This window comes from Tupaia chinensis, unplaced genomic scaffold (genome assembly GCF_000334495.1).
Source record: "Tupaia chinensis unplaced genomic scaffold, TupChi_1.0 Scaffold000453_1, whole genome shotgun sequence".
In the NCBI taxonomy this organism is placed as follows: domain Eukaryota; kingdom Metazoa; phylum Chordata; class Mammalia; order Scandentia; family Tupaiidae; genus Tupaia; species Tupaia belangeri.
In genome coordinates, this window is record NW_006159960.1 from 882,263 (window position 1) to 902,895 (window position 20,633).

A 20,633-nucleotide genomic window follows, 5' to 3' on the forward strand; every position below is an offset into this window, starting at 1 on the left:
GTTTTGAGATTCTATTCCTAGTTTAAGTCTATGATTGCCCAGGTCACATAATAAAATGTGATCATTGACTCCGTGAATGAAAGATATTCCAAGTTCAAATACCCTTAAGAAGCACATAATGATTTTTGCAAGTATATTCATTTCTTAGCATGTCAACATTTGGCTCGTGTTCATCGACTGCTTACGCTGTGTAAGGCCGTGTGCCGAGGCACTGGTGATGCAAGACCGAGCAAAGCCAGACATTTTCTCTGTTTTCCAGAAGTTTAAATGGCAGCAGTAAGCACACCAGCCGATCTTGCTTTCCACATTCCAAGGTCCTCTTAAAAGAGTCAGGGCTCCATTGAGATATGCCCGATTCCATGCCTGGAGCAGGGGAAAGTTGAAGGCAAGCCTGGACCTGTTTGTTGTATCAGAAAGCCAAAAAAAAAAAGGAGCCAGATGATGGCGCAGCAGTAAAATGTGTTGCTCTTTGAGGCCATCCCACATGGGAAGGTTCCTGGTTCAAGTCTGGAGACCTCCCTGTGTGTGTCAGCATGTACCTTCCACGACTCAGGACTGGCTGAGAGCTGGGAGTGGATCAACAAGAGGACTCTAGTAGGGCCACTATCTGTCACTCTCTCCCGGAAGAAATAAACTTAGAAAATAAAAAAGCGGGACCAGCAGTTGGCATAATGGCTATGTTACTGGACTCTCATGTAGACGACCATTGTTCGAGTCTCAGACCCGGTGGCTTAAACTCCCGCCAAGCATGTGTGTGTGTGTGTGTGTGTGTGTGTGTGCGTGCGTGTGCGTGTGCCCAAGATCCCGAGAGGTGAATGGAAGAGAAGTGATTCCGGAGTGGTCATCCCCCCGGGGGGATGATTTCTCGCTTTCTGTTTCTCTCTCTGTCTTTCTGGTGAACACATGTGCCCTATAGCAAAAACTCCCCCCCCCAAAAAAAAAGGAAAAACAAAATAATATACAAAAAACGATGAGCTTATGTTGAAAGGATTATACATAAACTGCCTTGGAAAGGATTCAACAAACTAAATAGTACAATTCAAGCATCTCCCACCAAGACAAAAAAAGAAAATAGAAAAATTATGCATTAAAACTGTTTAAAAAAGCATACAAATATTTTTAAAAGAGAGGGGATGTGGGGGGACTGTTTTGTACAGAAGAATGCCAGCTTATAAATGTAAAAATGCAGAAGTTCTAAAACTTGCTATTATTTAACCCCTATATAATAATGGATTTAGGCAAGGATTATCAGTGGAAATCAAACTCATTAGGTGAAATTCTGTGGGGAACTGGGTAGTCACACAATATCAAGGTATTACCCACAGAGCAAGGTTTAGGTACAAAGAGGAAAAACCTTCCTTTACTGCAGATGTATTCGGCAGACTTCAAGTTGAAGAAGAGATGAGACTGATGGTCACAAATAATGGGGTGAACTCATGTTGGGCATTTCCTGGAGTAATGGAAACTATTCCATCGCCCTCATATCCTTTCAAAGAATGTTTAACCTGAATATAGCCGTGAGGTATGAATCAGAAAAATCCAGGTGATAAAATGTTCTACATCTGCAAAATAATTATCTGGAATCTTCAGACATATCACTACTGGAAAAAACAGGAGAACTATCCCAGGTTGATAGAGCCTAAAAAGTGGGCCACCTGTGTAAGCTAGTGATTAAGAGAGTCAGATCCCACATGGGCTATGACCATGTGAATCCCAGCCTCAGGGGCTTGAAAAGCACACAGGACATGAACTTGCATTCCCCAAATCGCTAAGAGATGGAAGAAATGGCTATGCCCCACAGGGGGTGCTTTCTCCCTCCCTCTCTCTGTCTCTCCTTGCTGAATACATGCACCCTTTAGCATTCTCTCTCTCTCTCTCTCTATATATATAATATATATATTTATATATGCATATATATATATGCATACATAAACACTTAAATCTATATATTTTAAGAAGAGTTATGGCTTGATTGGATTCTACATACCAAACATGCACACATACAATACAGTCTAAAGAACATCATGGTGCCCATTGGGGAAATTTGAATGTGACTTTATATTTGAAAGTGTTCTTGTGTAATACATTATTGAGTGTGATAATTGTCGTGTGGTTGGAAAGGAGAATGTCCTTACTCTTAGGAGCTATCAATATGTATTGAGAAATTTAAGGCAAATTATTGTTTGCAATTTCCTTTCAAATGACTTTGAAAAAATTGAAGTACACAGATATTTGAGAGAGCTATAAAATAAAAAGGTCTATATGTTGAAAACTGGTGAATTGAGGTAGAGAGTATGTGAGTGTTCATTGTACGATTTTAGCACTTTCATAGTCTCGAACATTTTCAAAAGAAAACACTGGGGAAATAAATAAGAGTTTGTCTAATGAGACCTTAGTTAAAAGTCAACTCGTTCCTTTCCTCATAAACCAGCCTGGATCTTGGTGTGAATGGGATGATCCTTGTCCCTCTGGCAGCCTCCCACTGTAGGGAGCTGCATGGAATGTTGCTTTAGGGTTTCATGCACTGGAAGAAATTAGTGTTTAGCCAAATTAGCGTCACTTCACTGGAAGGGATTGTAGAGATACTTTCTGTTTTAACTTAGCCAAAGGCAGAGGGTTGAAAAACTATATGATAACGGTTGAATTTTGACGTTCCTCTTTGGGCTTTCAAGGATTGAATCATGTGATTCATTCAGCTAATGAGCACAGCAGGCTGGAGCCCTGTGTAAGGCAGCAGGGGACACTGACGCCCAGACGGGGCCAGGCTCCCTGGGGAACCCTCCTCACCAGTGGGGTTTGGGATAAGTCAGATTGAGAACTATGTAGACACACCACAATGCTTTAACTGCCTCAACTTGTATAATTATTTTAAATATAAATGATACTTTCATAAGTTTTATAACAACTTTGGTATCTGAGAATCAGACTACCAGTGTTGTCTACAGCAGGAAAGCTGTGGACTTCAGCATTCTTCTGAAATTGGCAGGCGCTAGCCTTCGTTGTCTTCTGAGATGAAAACAGGCTGTGGAGTGAACTATGTGGAGATGCTGGCCCCACTCTGTAGAAATGTCTATCAAAACTCCTTCAGCTTTCTCATTAGAAAGTGCCATATGAAAAAGGGTAACTTTTTCTACACATGTGTGTGCTTGCACATGTGTATGCATGGGAGAGAGGAAGAGAGGAAAAGAATGCCCCAGGAGGTCTGCCACACTGCAATCCCCCTTTCTCTGCTCTTCATCTTGTCAGGATCCTGAGCACACATGCATGTATCCGCACCCAGCATGTTTCTCAGGCTGCTTGGGGCTGGGACTTGAACCCTGGTCAGCCATGTGGCATCCAGCTTCCTCTGTGCAGAGCTCAACCACTGCACAAGGAGGCCAAACCAGAAATAACTGCTTTTTAAATTTTTTCTATAGAGTGTGTGCACTCACCAGAAAGACAGAGACAGAGAGACAGAAAGTGAGAAATCACCCCCCCAGGGGGGATGGCCACGATGCAATCCCTTCTCCTCCATTCTCCTCTCGGGATCTTGGGCATGCATGCACAAGTACTTGGTGTGAGTTTAAGCCACCGGGTCTGGGATTCGAACAGTGATTGACTACATGGGAGTCCAGTGACATAGCCATTACACCAACTGCTGGTCTCACCAGAAATAACTTAAAGACAGAATCTGATTACTGAGAGATTGAAGTCAAGTTTGTCTAAGACGTTTAGCCCTGGGCCCTGCATGAATGTGGTCCCTTAAGAGGACAGGGATATTTCTTTTTTTTTAATTTAATTTTATCCATTGTCATTATTTTATTTTTTCTGAAGTTGACCAGAGAGAGACAGAGATAAGGAAAATGAGAGCAAGCTACCGGGTCTGGGATTTGAACCTCGATCAGCCATGTGGAAGTCCAACTGCTTAGCCACCCATGCCACCTGTCAGCCACAAAGAAGAATTTGTAGATTTTTAAAAAAATTATTTCATTTAATTTTATTATTATTATTATTTGTTTTAATTTGATCAGAAAGAGAGAGAGAGACCATGAGAAAGTAAGAAAGCAAGCTGCGAGGTCTGAGACTTGAACTGTGGTCAGCCACGTGGGAGTCCAGCAACTTTAACCACCACACCACCTGCCAGCCCCAGAGATATTTCAGAACTAAGTGAATAGAATGCAGAGATTGAGAGGACTATGGTTATAACATCTGTCACATATTGATCAGATGACTTATGCAAAAATTCCAGGGGGCTAAGTTGGTGTTCAGTTCATTCAATAAAAAGTTATTGAGCCCCTATGAAATGTCAACACTGTTCTAGACTACTTGGAATGCAAAGATAAATAAGACTAATTCCCCACAGGAAGAAATTACAGACTGGTAGGATAAGGGGAAAGAGAAGACAGACAAGTAAACAAAATAAGTGTAAAAGTGCTATTCATTCTATAATGGAAGTAAAATTTAGGGCATTACCTTAAAGTAAATCACAAAATAAAAATGTCCTGTAAGAGAAGGAAAGGACAGAGTATTATTAGAGGAAGGAACGGTGTGAGGAGGACACGTCTGGGGACTGTCTGTGGTACGTACAGAACTGGAGGATGGAACACGGGCAGCAGTGTAGCAGCACCGGGGGTGTAGACAGAAGCGCAGCCTCAGATGGCCTTACAGAACACCTTGTGTCTAGACATTAGACGACCGTCACCGGAAACTCCAATACTTAAAACGTAGACACGGAATGATCAGAGTTACACTTTGCTGCTCTGGCAAAGTACACTATGGATGGGAAGAAGCAGATCGATAAGAGAGACACTGGGACTGTGGAATCCAGTGGACTTGGCAATAGACCTGTCATCAGGGATGAAGAATTGAGAATGCCCCCCCCCCCGGTTTGTAACTTGAGTATCTGAGAGTCATCTAGTGTGGCATTCAGTGAGAATGGAAATTCCGGATGAAAACAGACTTAAGTCAAAAAATGCTTTTGCCATGTTACATATGAGGCACAGATTTTCGACCAGCTGGTAGATGGTTGGATACCCAAGTCTTTGGACCAGAGAGTAGTTTTACCTGAAGAGCTATGGATTCACAGGTCATCAAAATATGACCAGAGTTATAGAGTTGAAAGGGTTAGAGTAGATAAAATGACCTACTGAGGATACACAGTCAGAGGTGAATAAAGACAGAAACCCATTTTTTAAAGAATGAAGAACTAAGAGTCGGCAGAGAAAACTTTGAAACAGAAGACTACCTGACCTGCCCTCACATCTCTTTGTGAACTCAACTGAGAATCTTAACTGAGGGTATTCTTCAGTACTTGGTGTGTTGTCCTCAGGTCAGATGGTCAGCAGAGGCTTTCTACCACGGCATATCTTTTTTCTTTCTTTTTCTTTCTTTCTTTCTTTCTTTCTTTCTTTCTTTCTTTCTTTCTTTCTTTCTTTCTTTCTCTCTCTCTCTCTCTCTCTCTCTCTCTCTCTCTCTCTTTCTCTCTTTCTTTCTTTCTTTCTTTCTTTCTTTCTTTCTTTCTTTCTTTCTTTCTTTCTTTCTTTCTTAGAGAGATTTTTGCTATGGCACTTGTGCTCACCAGAGAGACAGAGAGAGACAGAAAGAGAGAGAGAAAGCACCCCCAGAGGGGATGGCCACGCTGCAATTCCTTCTCCCCCATTCTCCTCTCTGGATCTTGGGCATGCACAAATGCACACCCAGTGTGAGTTTTAAGCCACCAGCTCTTGACCTCAAACTGTGGTCAAGTGGTAGTCCAGCGACATAATCATTACACCATCTGCTGGTCACACTGCAGCACATCTTAAGGCTACATGGCATGCTTCTGTTCAGACAGCTGCTGAATTAGAAAGAGCACTGGAATTAGCAAACCTGGGCTGGAGTCCCACTTCCCACTTCTTCCAATTGGCATATGACCTTGGGTACGTCACTTCAAGTCTGAGCAGATCTTCATCTGTAAGTTGGAGGAGGGGTAGTGCATAATGCTTGTTATTCCCATTTATAGGCTTGTGGGCAGCAGGAGGGCACTTGAAAATGATTTGTGAACTGCAAAGTGCATTAGAAATGGCAAGTCTCTTATTACCATTGGCACCATTGGAGGGTCGGAGTGTTCCTCGGACTACATTCTTGGACTGGAATAAAAACTCTGACTGGGATTTCAGGGTAAAAGAGAAATGAAGATTTCCTACTGATAATTCAGCCTCCAGCAAACAAGCTGGCATGGCAGGAGAGGCGAGGCCTTCAGCAGAAGATTCCTCATGGCTCCTGCAAACTAGTCATTTCAGGATTGAACTTTCAAGAATTAGGAAGAAGCCCACCATCTATCAGATGACTAGAAATCACCTCAGGACCACAAGAAATATGGGAAAGCAAGAAAATACCTCTCCTCCAAGGGAAAAAATAACTCCTCTTCATCCACAAGAAGTTCAATGGAAATCATGAAAATGTCTGATAAAGAATTTAAAACATTGCAGGAGGCATGGTGGTTAAGGTGCTGGACAAACCCATATGGCTGACCACAGTTCGAGTTCTGGACCTAGTGGCTTGCTTTCTCACTTTCTCTCTGTTTCTCTCTAGTCAAATTGAAATGAATGAATGAATAAATAAAAATAAAAAAATAATTTAAAAAATTTAGAACATTCATAATGGTGAAGCTAACAGAGATGGAAGAGAAGAGAGACAATGAACTACAGAAGAGAAAGGAGAAAGAAGCTGACGAGTTCCAGGAGGTGAGAAAATTCTTGCAAGATCTAAAAGAGGAATTACACACTTTACGAAAGTATCAAACAGAACTGTTAGAGATGAAGGCTCTAATACAGGAAGTCAAAATCTCCCTTGAAAGTATTAAAAGCAGACTAGATCATACAGAAAATAAAGCCTCAGACATAGAAGAGAAAATTGCTGACCTACAAAAATCCACCATGAGGACTGAGAAAATTGCCCCCCAAAATGAGAATAATATACAAGAAGTACTGGATACCATGAAACATCCAAACATCCAGATAATTGGCATTCCAGAAGGCGAAGAGACTCATAAGGGCATTGATAATCTATTCCATGAAATCCTGCAAAAAAACCTTCCAAACCTAGAGAGGCACTCAAAGATCCAGTCCCAAGAAATACAAAGGACCCCAAATAGAATCAACCCAAGAAGATCTTCTCCAAGACACATTATAGCCAGGCTGACCAAAACCACAGACAAAGACAAGATACTAAGAGTGGTAAGAGGAAAACATCAAGTTACCTACAAGGGATATCCCATCAGGCTAACAGGAGACCTCTCATCAGAAACAATGTGAGCAAGGAAAGAATGGAAAAATATATTTAAAGTATTAAGAGAAAAGCAATTTCAGCCACAAATACTGTACCTGGCAAGATTATCTTTCATGTGGGAAGAAAAGACAAGAACATTCTCAGATAAACAAAACCTGAAAGAATTTACCAGCACCAGACCAGTTTTCCAAGAAGTTCTCAAGGGAGTGCTATATCAGGAAAATTAATTATAGACACACAGAAATAAGAGTTCAAAAACTAAGAAAGTGGCCAACTTAATCATAGGAACAAGTCTGGAGTTGAATATTATATCCCAGAATTTAATCGGGAAAATTGAACCACAACAGAAGATAAAATACATGAGACTGAAATGGTGAAGTATAATTTTATGACTTTTGACTGAAATATTGCTGATTTTCTTGTAGACTTTGTTATCCGGTTGTAAGGATTTGTGTCCTGTCTTGAGATATGGATAGATTCATGCACCTACCATGTGAATAGAATCCTAACCTGTTTCCTGGCTTTAAGCGAAGTTCCTTAACATTTCATTGATTTCAGTTAAAACTGTTTTTTTTTAATAGTACCAAGTGAACTTGCTATTGAAAGTAGTTATATTATTTAAGAAATTGAGTAATCTTTACAATGTGGGGGTGGGGGGGAATGAAAGACAACTGTAGACACCAGAGATAGTGTGAGAAGAGGGTGGGAAAGGACAGAGGGTCAGAAATGGGAAAAAATTCTAGAAATTAGAAATGGAAAATTTTTGATAATATGCACAATTAAGTCACTATGCAGTATATTCTGGATGGGAAATCACATTTTGTATGCTGTGATGATGCTGAGGGAAAGAATGTAAATTAAGTTAAAAAAAGTTTCAGAAAAAAAACACTAAAACTGTTTTTCTTGAAATTAAAAAAAATGCATTAATAATACCTATTCAATGACTGCAGTAAGATACATAGCCCCAGCTAGGTGCTACTTTATAGGATGTTCATTCTACTCACTGAGGCTTATGCCTAAATTTGGACTTGTGTTCATGAAAATGTACATATCAGCTGTGCTTGCTATGAAAATATTTAGATTAATTAAGATCTCTAGTGATTCAATAAAATGTGGGGGGGAAAAGTATAGAAAGCAAACATAGATACCAGAGACAGTGTGGGAGGAGAGTGGGAGATGGCAGAGGGTAAGAGATAGGGAATCAAGGATGGGAAAAAAAGCAAAACATACAGGAAACAAGAAATGGAAAATTATTTGCTGACAATAACATGTATGTTGATGTGCTTGATTGAGCCAATATACAGTGTACTCTGGGTGGAAAATCTCACTTTGTATGCTGTAATGACGTAGAGTGAATGAATGTAAATAAATAAATTTAATAATAAAAAAAAAGAAAAGTCTCACTGGGGTCAGAATAGGCACAGGACCTGTCTAATCTCCAGTCTTCCTTTCCTTTTTAACTGACAGATAATAATTATATGTATTTATGGGATATAATGTGTTGTCGATATATGCATATATTATGGAGTGATTAAATCAAGCTAATTAAAATATTAATCACCTTACACACCATTTTTCTTGTGATGTGAACATTTAAAATGGACTCCTTAACAATTTTGAAGTACAAGTTTCATTATATTAAGTATAGTCACCAAGCTGTGCAATGTATCTCAAAAATGTATTCCTGTGGGGCTGGCAAGTGGTGTAGTGGTTAAGGGCGCTGGACTCCCACATGGCCGACTACAGTTCGAGTCCTGGACCTACAGCTTAATTTCTCTCTGCTCCTGCCCCCACTTACTCTGTGCCTCTCTGGTCAAATGAAAATAAAGTTAAATTTTAAAAAAAAATGTATCTTTACAAAAATAAACAAACAAATGCATTCCCACTGTCTGACTAAAAATGTATACTGTTTGATCAGCATTCCTCCAACCCCCTGCCACTACCTCCCACCTTGCAGCCTCTAGTAACCACTGTTCTACTCTCTGGCTACTCTTTTTTTAGATTTCATGTGTAAGCGGGATTGTGCAGTATTTGCCTTTCTGTGCCTGGCTTATTTCACTTAGCATAATGTTCTCCACATTCATCCATGTTGTTGCAAATGACAGAATTTCCTTCTGTAGTATTCCATTGTGTATTTTCACCATATTTTTTGTTTTCCCTCTTTATTCATGGTAGAGCACATGCACACACATGTAAGAGTGAGAGAGAGAGGAGGAGAGAGAAGAGTGTCTCCCTCCACCCCAGGATCTGGTCATGTTGTGGACCCGCTGCCTTCAGTCCACCAGCATATCAGATTGTGGGCACTCATGCCCATTCGGGATGTTTCAGGGTTAGGGAGTCCAGCTACGGTCACCATGTGGAATCCATCTTTTCTTGAGCAGTGCATTATAGCTTCCCCATGGAACCAGCCCACTGTATTTTCTTTATCCTGTTCTCTGTTGGTGGATATTTAGGGTGATGCTGGGTCTTAGCTGTTGTAAATAATGCCACAGTGAATGTGGGGGACTGCATATGTCCTTTTGACATACTGATTTCAATTCCTTTGGATATATACCAAGAAGTGAGATTGTTGGTTCGTACAGTAGTTCCACTTTTAACTTTTCGAGGAATGTCTATACTCTTTTCTGTAATGGTTATACTAATCTACATTCCCATTGACTGCTCCCTTTTCTCCACATTCTCTCCAACACTTGTCATCTTTCTTGTCTTTGATGGTAACCATTCTAATGGGTGCAAGGTGTTATTGTGTGGTTTTGACTTGAATTTAACTGACGAGTAGTAATGTTGAGTACTTTTTCATATACCTGTCTGCCACTTGTATGTCTTCTTTTGAAAAGTGTTTGTGTTCTCCCCCCCACCCGCCCCCCCCAGGCCCTTTGTCTATTTTAAAATCAGATTATTTGTTTTCTTACTGTTGAGTTGTTTGAGTTCCTCATATATTTTGGATATTAACCCTTATCATAAGAATGGTTTACAAATAGTTTCTCCCAATCCTTAGGTTGCCTCTTCGCTCTGTTAATTGTCTCTTCCATAAATGGTGTTTGTGCCCAGCTGCAGGGGTGCAATAGTAAGACGAGGCTCCGCAGTGCTGAAATTACATGCGAAGGCTCCAGATTTGTGTCCCAATGTCTCCCTGTCCACACCAGGTGTGTGCATGTGTGCCTGTGAACCTGGCTGGTTGAAGCTGAGGGTCGATAATGGCATCAAGATCCTGTTAGGCTGTGCCTTCCCATTCTTATGGAAAAAAAAGAAAACCTTAAAAATGGTGCTGGAAAAACTCAATATCCACATGCAGAAGAATAAAATTGAACCCTTATCTCACACCACAAACAAAACTCAACTTGACATGGATTAGAACCTTAAACATAAGGAGTTCTTGAGGCGTCGGTGTTCTGTGGCATTCGAATCTTCTTACTTGTTGGCCTGTATGTGCATGTGCAGACATGGCCTCAACCGATTATACCCAACAAGGAACCCAAAGCTATGGAGCCTATCCCACCCAGCCTGAACAGGGCTGCTCCCAGCAGAGCAGTCAGCCTTACAGATAGCAGAGTTATAGTGGTTACGGCCAGTCAGCAGATACGTCAGGCTGTGGCCAGAGCAGCTGTAGTTCTTCTTATGGACAGACCCGGAACAGCTACGGTGTTTAGTCAGCTCCCCAGGGATATAGCTCAGCTGGTGGCTATGGCAGTAGCCAGACTTCCCAGTCATCTTATGGGCAGCAGCCAGCTCCCAGCAGCACCTTGGGAGGTTATGGGACCAGTTCTCAGAGCAGAAGTTATGGGCTGCCCCAGAGTGGGAGCTATGGCCGACAGTCTGACTATGGACAGCAGAACCAGTACAATGGTAGCAGTGGAGGTGGTGGAGAGGGTGGTAAAGGTAACTGTGGCCAGGATCAGTCCTCCATGAGTGGTGGCGGTGGTGGTTATGGCAATCAGAACCAGAGTGGTGGTGGCAGTGGTGGCTACAGGGAAGGTCAGCAGGACTGTGGTGACCATAGCCGGGGCGGTGGTTACAGCCATAGCAGTGGTAGCTATGAATCCAGAGATCGTGGAGGTTGCTGTGGAGGTGGCGGTGGAGGTGGCTGTGGATGCGGCCATGGAGGCAGAGGTGGCATGGGCAGAAGTGACCATGGTGGCTTCAATAAAATTGGTGGCCCTTGGAACCAAGGATCACATCACAACTCTGAGCAGGATAATTCCAACAACAACACCATCTTCGTGTAAGGCCTGGGCGAGGATGTTACAATTGAGTCTGTGGCTGATTACTTCAAGCAGATTGGTATTATTAAGACAAATAAGAAACCAGGACAGCCCATGATTAATTTGTACACAGACCAGGAAACTGGCAAGCTGAAGGGAGAGGCAACAGTCTCATCTGATGACCCACCTTCTGCTAAAGCAGTGATTGACTGGCTTGATGGTAAAGAATTTTCTGGGACTTCTATCAAGGTCTCATTTGCTGCTCGCTGAGCAGATTTCAATCTGGTTGTGGCAATAGTTGTGGAGGCCGAGGCGGAGGCCGAGGAGGACCCAAGGGCCATGGGAGGCTATGGAGGTGGCGGCAGTGGAGGACAGCAACGAGCTGGAGACTGCAAGTGTCCTCATCCTCCATGTGACAATATGAACTTCTCTTGGAGGAATGAATGCAACCAGGTTAAGGTCCCTAAGCCAGATGGCCCAGGAGGGGGATCAGGAGGCTCTCATATGGGGGTAACTATGGAGATGATCATCGTGGTGGCAGGGGAGGCTCTCATCAGGGCAGCTACCAGGGTTGTGGCAGGGACCATGAGGGCTTCCAAGGGGTCGGGGTGGTGGGGACAAAGGTGGCTTTGACCTCAGCGAGATGGACTCCAGGGGTGATCACAGACTGGGTCGCTGAGAGAGGCCGTATTAGCCGGGCTCCTGAGGTTCTGGAACAGCTTTTCGTCCTGTAACTTGGTGTTACCCTTGTTATTTTGTAACCTTTAACTCCTGATCACCCTCGGGTTTTTTTGTGTGTGTTGGACTACACAATTGTAACTATGCCTCTGGATCCCATTAAAAACCATCGTTTCAGTTAAAAATTTTCTTCTACTTCCCACCTTCACGCTCCTGGAGGATTGATGTCCAGGTCAGAAATGTGGGGAGTTTCCCTCTTTTAGTTCATCCTGCTTAGCAGGAACTGACTAATAAGTTTCTGACCAGCAGGAACTGGAATGAAATGTTTGATACTTGATTGGGGATAAAAGATCAAATGGTATTCTTGAGAGTAGAAATTAAACTTTCCTTGTCTTGACAAAAAAAAAAAAAAAAAAAAAGAAAGAAAGAAACTTAAGCATAAGACCCAGCACTGTAAAATACTAGAAGAAAATATAGCAGAAAAGCTCCAAGACGTTGGTTAGAGTAATAATGTTTTGGACATGACTCCAAAAACACAGGCAATAATAACAAAATAGGCAAAGGGAAAATCTTCAATTTTTAAGAGAGAGACTACAGTCTTGGAGGATTGCGAAGCGGGCAGCCGGGAAATATATGCTAGTTCATGGTTTTACTTGGTTACAAAACAATTAGTCTCATGTATTTGCAGCAGCATGTTTTATGAAGTTGAGTTGCAAGGTAAGGCGCGTGACTGCAGTGGATGCGGCCAGTGCTCACACAGACACCCCTAGGTCCTTCCATGCCTGTTACCTTGCTCAGGGCTCGCCTCCCACACCCCCAGCTGCTCCTCTCCAGCCTCTATGTGCTTTGGTTTTCCAGAGCAACCTGCCGTATCTCTGGAGGGGACGTGCGCACTACTGGAGATGCTTTGTCCGTATGCCACAAAGCCCAAAGTGCCTGGAGTATACATTTCCCACACTTTCCACTGACACTCTAGAGTCTATACCAAAGACTAATGGGTGCCAGTCCATGCTGGAGCATGGCTAAACCCTTGTGGCCAAGTGTACTTCAGTGCCCCCTTCAGGATCAAGCCAGGCCAGGGTGATACGTCATTTGCATGTGCTTGCTCATCTCAGAGCAGAGTCTGCTTCTGGGACTCCGGACTAGGAGAGTGACAGTTTGGATAACGGTATTTCTCTCCACATGACTCCTTCTAATGCCAAACCATTTTGATTTAAGGCTTAGTTCTGGTTTTCATTTGATGTAATTTTGCATAAACCTAACCAGAGTCCCATAAGATTATTCTCTTATATATATATAAAAAAATCCCTGACAATTTTTGAAAGCCAAACCTAAATCATTTTAATTATGCAATGTTTTTATTTAAATCTATATTATTAATTCTGCTTGTGAATCCATGCTATATGTTAAGCGCTGTGAGAGGTGCTTTCTATGTATTATCTTACTTAATATTCTTAGCAAAATCAAATACTTATCCCCAACTTATAGGTGAAGAAACTGAGGGTCTGGAGATTAAGTAACTTGTCCCTGACTATACAGATTTTTTATATATTATTTTTATTTTTCAATATTTACTATGGGACATATGTGCTAGCTGAAGAGAGACAGAAAGAAACAATGAGAGGGGAAGAGAGAAAGCATCCCCCCCCAGGAAGGATGGCCACACTGCAATTCCTTCTCCTTCATTTTTCTCTTGGGATTTGGGGCACGTATACACATGAACCCACTTTGATTTTCAGTCCACCAGGTCCTTGAACTGGAGTCAGCAAGGTGAGAGTCCAGCGCCTTTGTCACCATGCCACCTGCTGCCACCCCCTGCCCCCAGTAAATATTTGAGCCCTGACGTTGAATTTAGCATTGTCTTCTAAGCCCATGTGCTTGCGATCAAACTTCATTTCTTCAAAATGGAAAAAATGAGCAAGATATGGCTTTGTCCATTTTAGCTAGAATTAAGTAGAAATATGTTCTTTTGCAGTGTCCCTGATTTAAAGTTACTCACAACCCTATGAAACTTTTATGCGACATGGAGTGTTAGTAGTGTCTCGTGAATAACCTTTTTCTCATTCATGGTTTAGAAAGCAGTGCTACTCAGCCATAATGAGAGAGCCCTTCATGAAAAGACTCTGGACACGATATCTAAATGAAGAAACAATTTTTTTGAAAAATGATCATTTTGGCATTTTAGGCCACTTAAAAATATTAAATCAGCTCCCTTTGGACATTTGACTGATGAGATTGTAGAAAATCGTAAGTCAAGACAGATAGTCATTTGAGTGACTAGATGTTTTGTGTCTCTAGCTATCTGCAAGATGGATTAAACAGTGTTTTTCTTTGGGGAGTGTTGTAGGAGTTGCTAAATACTGCCTTCCTAGTTTCTAACCAGTTTCCCTATCATTCCTTGGCTCCAGGGAAGGGTATTGATACAATTCAATCAGGCAGGGAAAGGGTCACAAGGCTTGCTCTGGGAGCTGTTTGAAAACTCTCAGAGGAGAGGTGGCCAGCCCTGCCTTTGTGTGATGACAGATGGGCCATATATTTCTCTAAAAAGTCAGCCATTGACTGTAGATACTAAGTTACAGCTCAGAAAGCTGCAGAAGTTTATCAAGAGCAACGCTGTGTAACCTTACAGAATACATTGTACCTAAATAAAAAAAGTGTTAGAGGAAATAGTGAAAAATAAAGAAAAAACCCCCACAAACTTCCAAGTGCCCACAGAGGAGAAGACTGAAGGAAAGCGAATTCAGGGACAGCCTGACCCCGAAAGTCATTTAGCCTCTTGCCTGCGAGTTGAGTGTGTAAATGAAAGAGGCACGCCATCCAATGTGCTGAGAGGAAAAGAATTAAGAACATCTGAGTTTCTGTGAGAGAAGACGTGGCCTTCCAAAATCCGCTCATTTCTATGGGAATTAGCTGCACAAGTGTTTTACCGTTCAACGCAATTCCCCAAGCATGGGCTTATTTCTCTTGTTTTAAATATGCCGGTTGAGTTCTGAACCTGAAGTAGCTATTTGTAGACGGGTTTCTGAGATGTGTGTGTCTTAAAGGGTGCCGGCCATGAGAGTGTGGTGGCAGTGTGGTGTGGGTGTTTGTGAACCAGGTATGAGTATGAGTCATTTAGGAAAGGATGCACCCTAGTAAGAAACAATAAGAAGGATGTGAGGGAACTTACAGAAAAGAAATGGGGACTAGAGAGCTGGAAGGAGGGTGAAAGGGAATGGAGAGACATGCCAAAAATATGTGATTGTATGTGAAAAAAATCTTTTTTTTTTTAAGAGGTTTTTGCTATAGGGCGTGTGTGCTCCCCTGACAGACAGAGAGAGACAAAGAGATAGAAAGCGAGAAATCACCCCCCATGGGGCATGACCACGCCACAATCCCTTCTCCTCCATTCTCCTCTTGGGATCTTGGGCACACATGCACATGCGCCCGGTGTGAGTTTAAGCCACCGGGTCCGGGACTTGAACCATGGTCGACTACATGGGAGTCCAGAAACATAGCCCTTATGCTAACTGCTGGTCCCGTATGTGAAAAAAAATCTTAATTCCCATTGATGTCTTTTTAGTTTGAAATCCTCTCTCTCTTTATCCTTATATACAGATTTCTTTGTATTTATACATTATTCCTACATTATTCCTGTTCTTGACCATTTGGTCCATTCCTTTCTTTTTTGACTAGAGAGAGAAAGAGAGAGAGAAAGAAAGGAAGCCACAGGTCCAGGACTTGAACCATTGTTGGCTGTGTGAGTGTCCAGCGCTTTGACCACCATGCTACCTGCTGGTCTCCTTTCCTTTTTTTTTTTTTTTTTTTAATGTGTGTATTTTAATTTTGCCAGAGAGGGACAGATCAAGAGAGAACAAGAGAGAATGAAAGTGAGAAAGCAAGCCACCAGGTCCAGGACTTGAACCACGGTTGGCTATGTGGGATTCCAGTGCCCCTAACCACTGTGTCACCTGCTGGCCCCCCATTTGGTCCATTCTAAGCCTTAGCCTTCTATCCTCAAAATTTTACTTAAAATGGTTCAGTTTGGGGCTGGCAGGTGGCGTGGTGGTCAAGGACACTGGACTCCTACATGGTCAACTGCAGTTCAAGTCCCAGACCTGGTAGCTTGCTTTCTCACTCTCTCTCTCTCTCTTTTTCCCTCTCTGGTCAAATTAAAATAAATAAATAGTTAAATAAAATAAATAAAGTTAAATAAAGTAATTCTTTAAAAAAATGGTTCAGTTCAACATAGATCTTGCTTAGGGAAAAGCATGTCCACATGTATATGACAGATTTGAAATCGTATTTATTTAAATAGGTACTCGATTTTCATGAGTGTATTCTGGACATTGTAGGAAAAAAGAGTCCAAGTAGCTCTCCTCATGAAAATAGCTCTTCCTGTGCGTGCTGGGTATGTCAAATGGCCACTACATTCTCTTCCGAGGAGTTTATAATCAAGCCCAGGACCCAGTTAGGTGAAAAAAAAAAAGGAAAAATAAAAAGGATTTTTTTAGTCTTAACAGAGTCATATTCTTTATTCTACCAACCCTTACTCTCTGAAAAATAAAAGTTTTAAGCCTGTTTATATTAAAAAAAAAAGTTTCTACCTATATAACCATAATAAGGAACAGGAGTTTTATTTAGCGTGAAAGCGAAAGAAAGTCCTATTTTCCCCATGTCCTCCTCACATGCATAAGAAAATCTAAGAAGCACAGTCTTTCTCTGATAACCACTTTCCCCCTCAAATACTAAGTGTTTGCCAAGGCTTTACAATATTCAATGGCCTGCACTGTTTCAGACATCAGGAAGCACCGTGGATATAAGACATACCCTTCTCTCGCTCTGCAATGTGATAGACATGCAAACTTGTGGGTCATGGTGGAAGTATTTTTGCATATATTTTGCAAATTCAAATGCCTGCATGGACCAGACAGGTAATATAAAGGTGCGGATGCCAGCCTGCCTAAGGCATCTGAGCTCCCTGGTGAGACTGAAGCTACTGGAATAAGAGTAATAATAATAAACCTTAACAAAGCACTGACTCCCAGACGACATCAATGTGGCAGATAAGTCCCGCAACAAGTTGGCTACATCTGGCACAGATCAACGGAATCCTTACGGGACTATGTGAATGCTCTGAGGACAAATAAGGAAAGGTATTAAAACTAATGCCAGCAGCTTAGAGGTGAACTAAGTGGCCTTTGTCAGGGAAGGTGTTGCAAAGGAATGACATCAGCCATGTCTAACCTAAGGAGGCATGGCTGTGCTGGGCACCTCGAGACTGCAGAAGACACCTACAGTCTGAATGACTTCTTGGAACTGGTGTTCCTCTTGTAAGCATACCTTTAAAACCATCGCTTTTTTTTGGGGGGGGGTGGGGAAGGTTCTTGCTATAGGGCACGTGCACTCACCAGAAAGACAGAGACACAGAGACAGAAAGCAAAAAATTACCCCCCGGGGGGATGGCCATGCCTCAATCCCTTCTCCTCCATTCTCCTCTTGGGATCTTGGGCACACATGCAAGTGCGCCCAGCATGAGTTTAAGCCACCGGGTCCGGGACTCAAACTGCAGGCGACTGCATGGGAGTCCAGTGACATAGCCATTATGCCATCTGCTGATCCCTATCACTTTTTTTTTTTCCTACTTCTAACAAATTTGGGAAAGCCAAAGAAGTGGACATGGGAAGAAGGGAGGGAACGCAGAGACCAGCGGGATCTTCTCCCCTTTTCCAATTACATGAAGTGGCTGGCTCTGGGTGGAAAAGTCTCCGCTTTCGAATCTGGTCCGCTGCGGGTACCAAGACTGAGCTGTGCACGGCAGCAGAGGCAACCACGCAGCTGACTGCAAGCGCCTAATTCACTGATGATGAATCACGTACATTTATCTCAGTGTCAGAGAAAAATGTCCTGAGACCCTTCTGTGAGTATTAAGATGTCATTTATTTCAAAGGAGAGGAGGCTCCAGTATTCATCTCTCTGAAGGCATACTATTCTCCAACACATTAATTGGCCATGTTGGATTGATTTTTTGAAAAATGATACCTTACGAAGGAGAAATTCAGATTTCCTGGTACAATTATCTTCTGAGTACTTATCTTTCCAGTAAAAGCTCTTCTAAAGCTCTTTAGCGACTGGTTCCATGGAAGGTTCTTAAACATGTGTTAAAACAAACGGCATTTGAAAAGAAAGATAAGACCGGCTCTGCTGAGGATTTAGATTTTACTTTCAAAGAATTTTTGGTGTTGGCAATTGCCTGAATATCAAGGCTTAAAATAAATTAGCAAAGAGCTCTGAAGATCAGTCTGCCTGAGTAGGAGCCTCACGTGCACACACACACTCACACAGACTCACTCACATTCATGTGCCCGTGGTCTATTGTAAACAAAGAAAAGAAAGTTAAAAAAAAAAAAAAGAAGAAGAAGAAAGAGAGTCAGTCCATAGCTGGGAGAGCCATTTCCCACAAGGCTGACAACAATTTGAATTCTGGTCCCACCAGCTTGAAAAACATGCCGGGTAGTATGCTGAATCCTCCAGGTACAGAAGGCACTCAGAGGCACTCAGAGATGATACCATTCAAAGCCGGCCTTGAGCTTCTGTGGTTTTCCAGTTGGTAATCCAGTTTCTTTCCGAAGTCTTCCGGTACTGAGGGATGCAAGATCTTTTCTGATCTCAAGATCTCGTTCATTTTTTGCCTTCTCCCATCATAAGTATAAATATTTTCTTAAAGTGAAAGTAAACCTTTTTATTGTTTCTGCTTACTATGGAGCACACCAAGTCTGACTTGTCTCATAACTAGATTTTCATATATTTAAATATCATTGTTATTGTACTCTAAATAGAATGATTAGATCTCATTTCTCTTTCATTTTTCTAGTTTGCTTATAGAATTGCCAGTGTAGAAGATGCAAGGATATTTTCTAGAGACAGATGGTTATTTTTTTTCTTTCTTTTTTCTGTTTTTTACTTTTATTTTTTTTTTTTAAATTTGCTAGAGAGTACATGTGCTCACTGAAGAGAGAGAGAAAGTGAGAAAGCACCCTTCATGGGGAATGGCCACACTGCAATCCCTTCTTTTCCTTTTCTCTAGTTTATCAGGATTTTGGACATACTCGTGAAAGGCCCAGTGCGTTTTTCAAGCAGCCAGAGCTAGAATTTGAATCGTGGTCAGTCACTAGCCTAGGCTATGGTGCTGTCTCCCCACTTTTTAAACTTTCTTTTCTTTGTTTATGTAGGCCACATTGCACGCGGGAGTGTGTGCGTGTGTGTATGCATGTGAGAGAGGAAGGGGGGTAGCTCTCCGCTCTCTGTGGGGTCTGGTCATACCGCAGTCCCCTTCTTCCAGGCCCCCAGCCTGTTGGACGCCAGCCACACACATGCACGCCTGGCACATGTCAGGCTATGGGGTCTGGGGATTCGAACTGGGTGGCCATGTGGGGTCAGAGCTCTTCTGCACAGGGCATTACTGCTGCACCACGGAGCCAGCTCATGATGGTTATTTTTTCTAAGCTTGGCAAGGGACAGGAAGGAGTAGGTGTACAGAGTATGTATCTATTAAAGTCACCCTCCTGGATGAGTGTGGGGAGAAATGAAATTAGTGATAGGTCTGATTCATGTGCTTGCAAATTCTAGTCTAGAGTAGTCACAAAACACACTGCTAATGGCTACTTCAAGACAAAGCGCTTGAGCATGAATGCCATATACACTCTCAAATGGGGTTCACCTGGGAAGACTTCATGAAGGAGGTGAGGCATACTCCAAAGTTGCAAGACAGCAAGGTTCATCGATGGTTGTGAACTGCTAACCAGAAACAGGATATCGAGGGTCACTCGGAAAAGAGCTGGCTTTCTTACTACCTGCTCAAGGCAGAGACTGGTAAAATCAGGTACATGTAGGCAAAGCTAAAAGCATTTTTCTATGTGATAGCAAACTTGTATGTGTCTACAAATTGTGGGATTTGCTTGTCAGGTGATTCTAAATGTAGTTGATATTTTACTTTATTTTTTTATTTGCTGTAGGGCACAGAGACAGACAAGAAGGAGAGAGAGAGAGAAAATGAGAAAGCACCCCTGAGGGGATGACCCCACCACAATCCCTTCTCCTCTATTTCCTCTTGGGATTTGGGGCATGCGGGCCCACACTTCTAGCATGGTTTTCAAGCTAGCAGGTTCAGGACTTGATCTGCACAGTTGGCCTTGTGGGATCCGGCTACCGTATCCACCGCACCTCCACCTGACTCTGTAGTTAATATTCTTATTCTGAGTGTATACTAACATAGTTTTGTGTTTTGTTTTGTTTTGTTTTTGTTTTTGTTTTGGAGAGGTTTTTGCTATAGGGCACGTGCACTCACCAGAAAGACAGAGAGAGACAGAGAGACAGAAAGCGAGAAATTACCCCCGGGGGGATGGCCACGCGGCAATCCCTTCTCCTTCATTCTTCTCTCAGGATCCTGGGTACACATGCACCTGGCGTGAGTTTAAGCCACTGGGTCCCGGACTCAAACCACGGTCGACTACATGGGAGTCCAAC

General features: G+C 42.3%; 1 pseudogene; it reads left to right on the top strand.

The window, feature by feature from the left end:
- Positions 1-10,691: 10,691 nt before the first annotated feature.
- Positions 10,692-12,144, top strand: LOC102502711 (RNA-binding protein FUS pseudogene; annotated as a pseudogene).
- Positions 12,145-20,633: the final 8,489 nt, after the last annotated feature.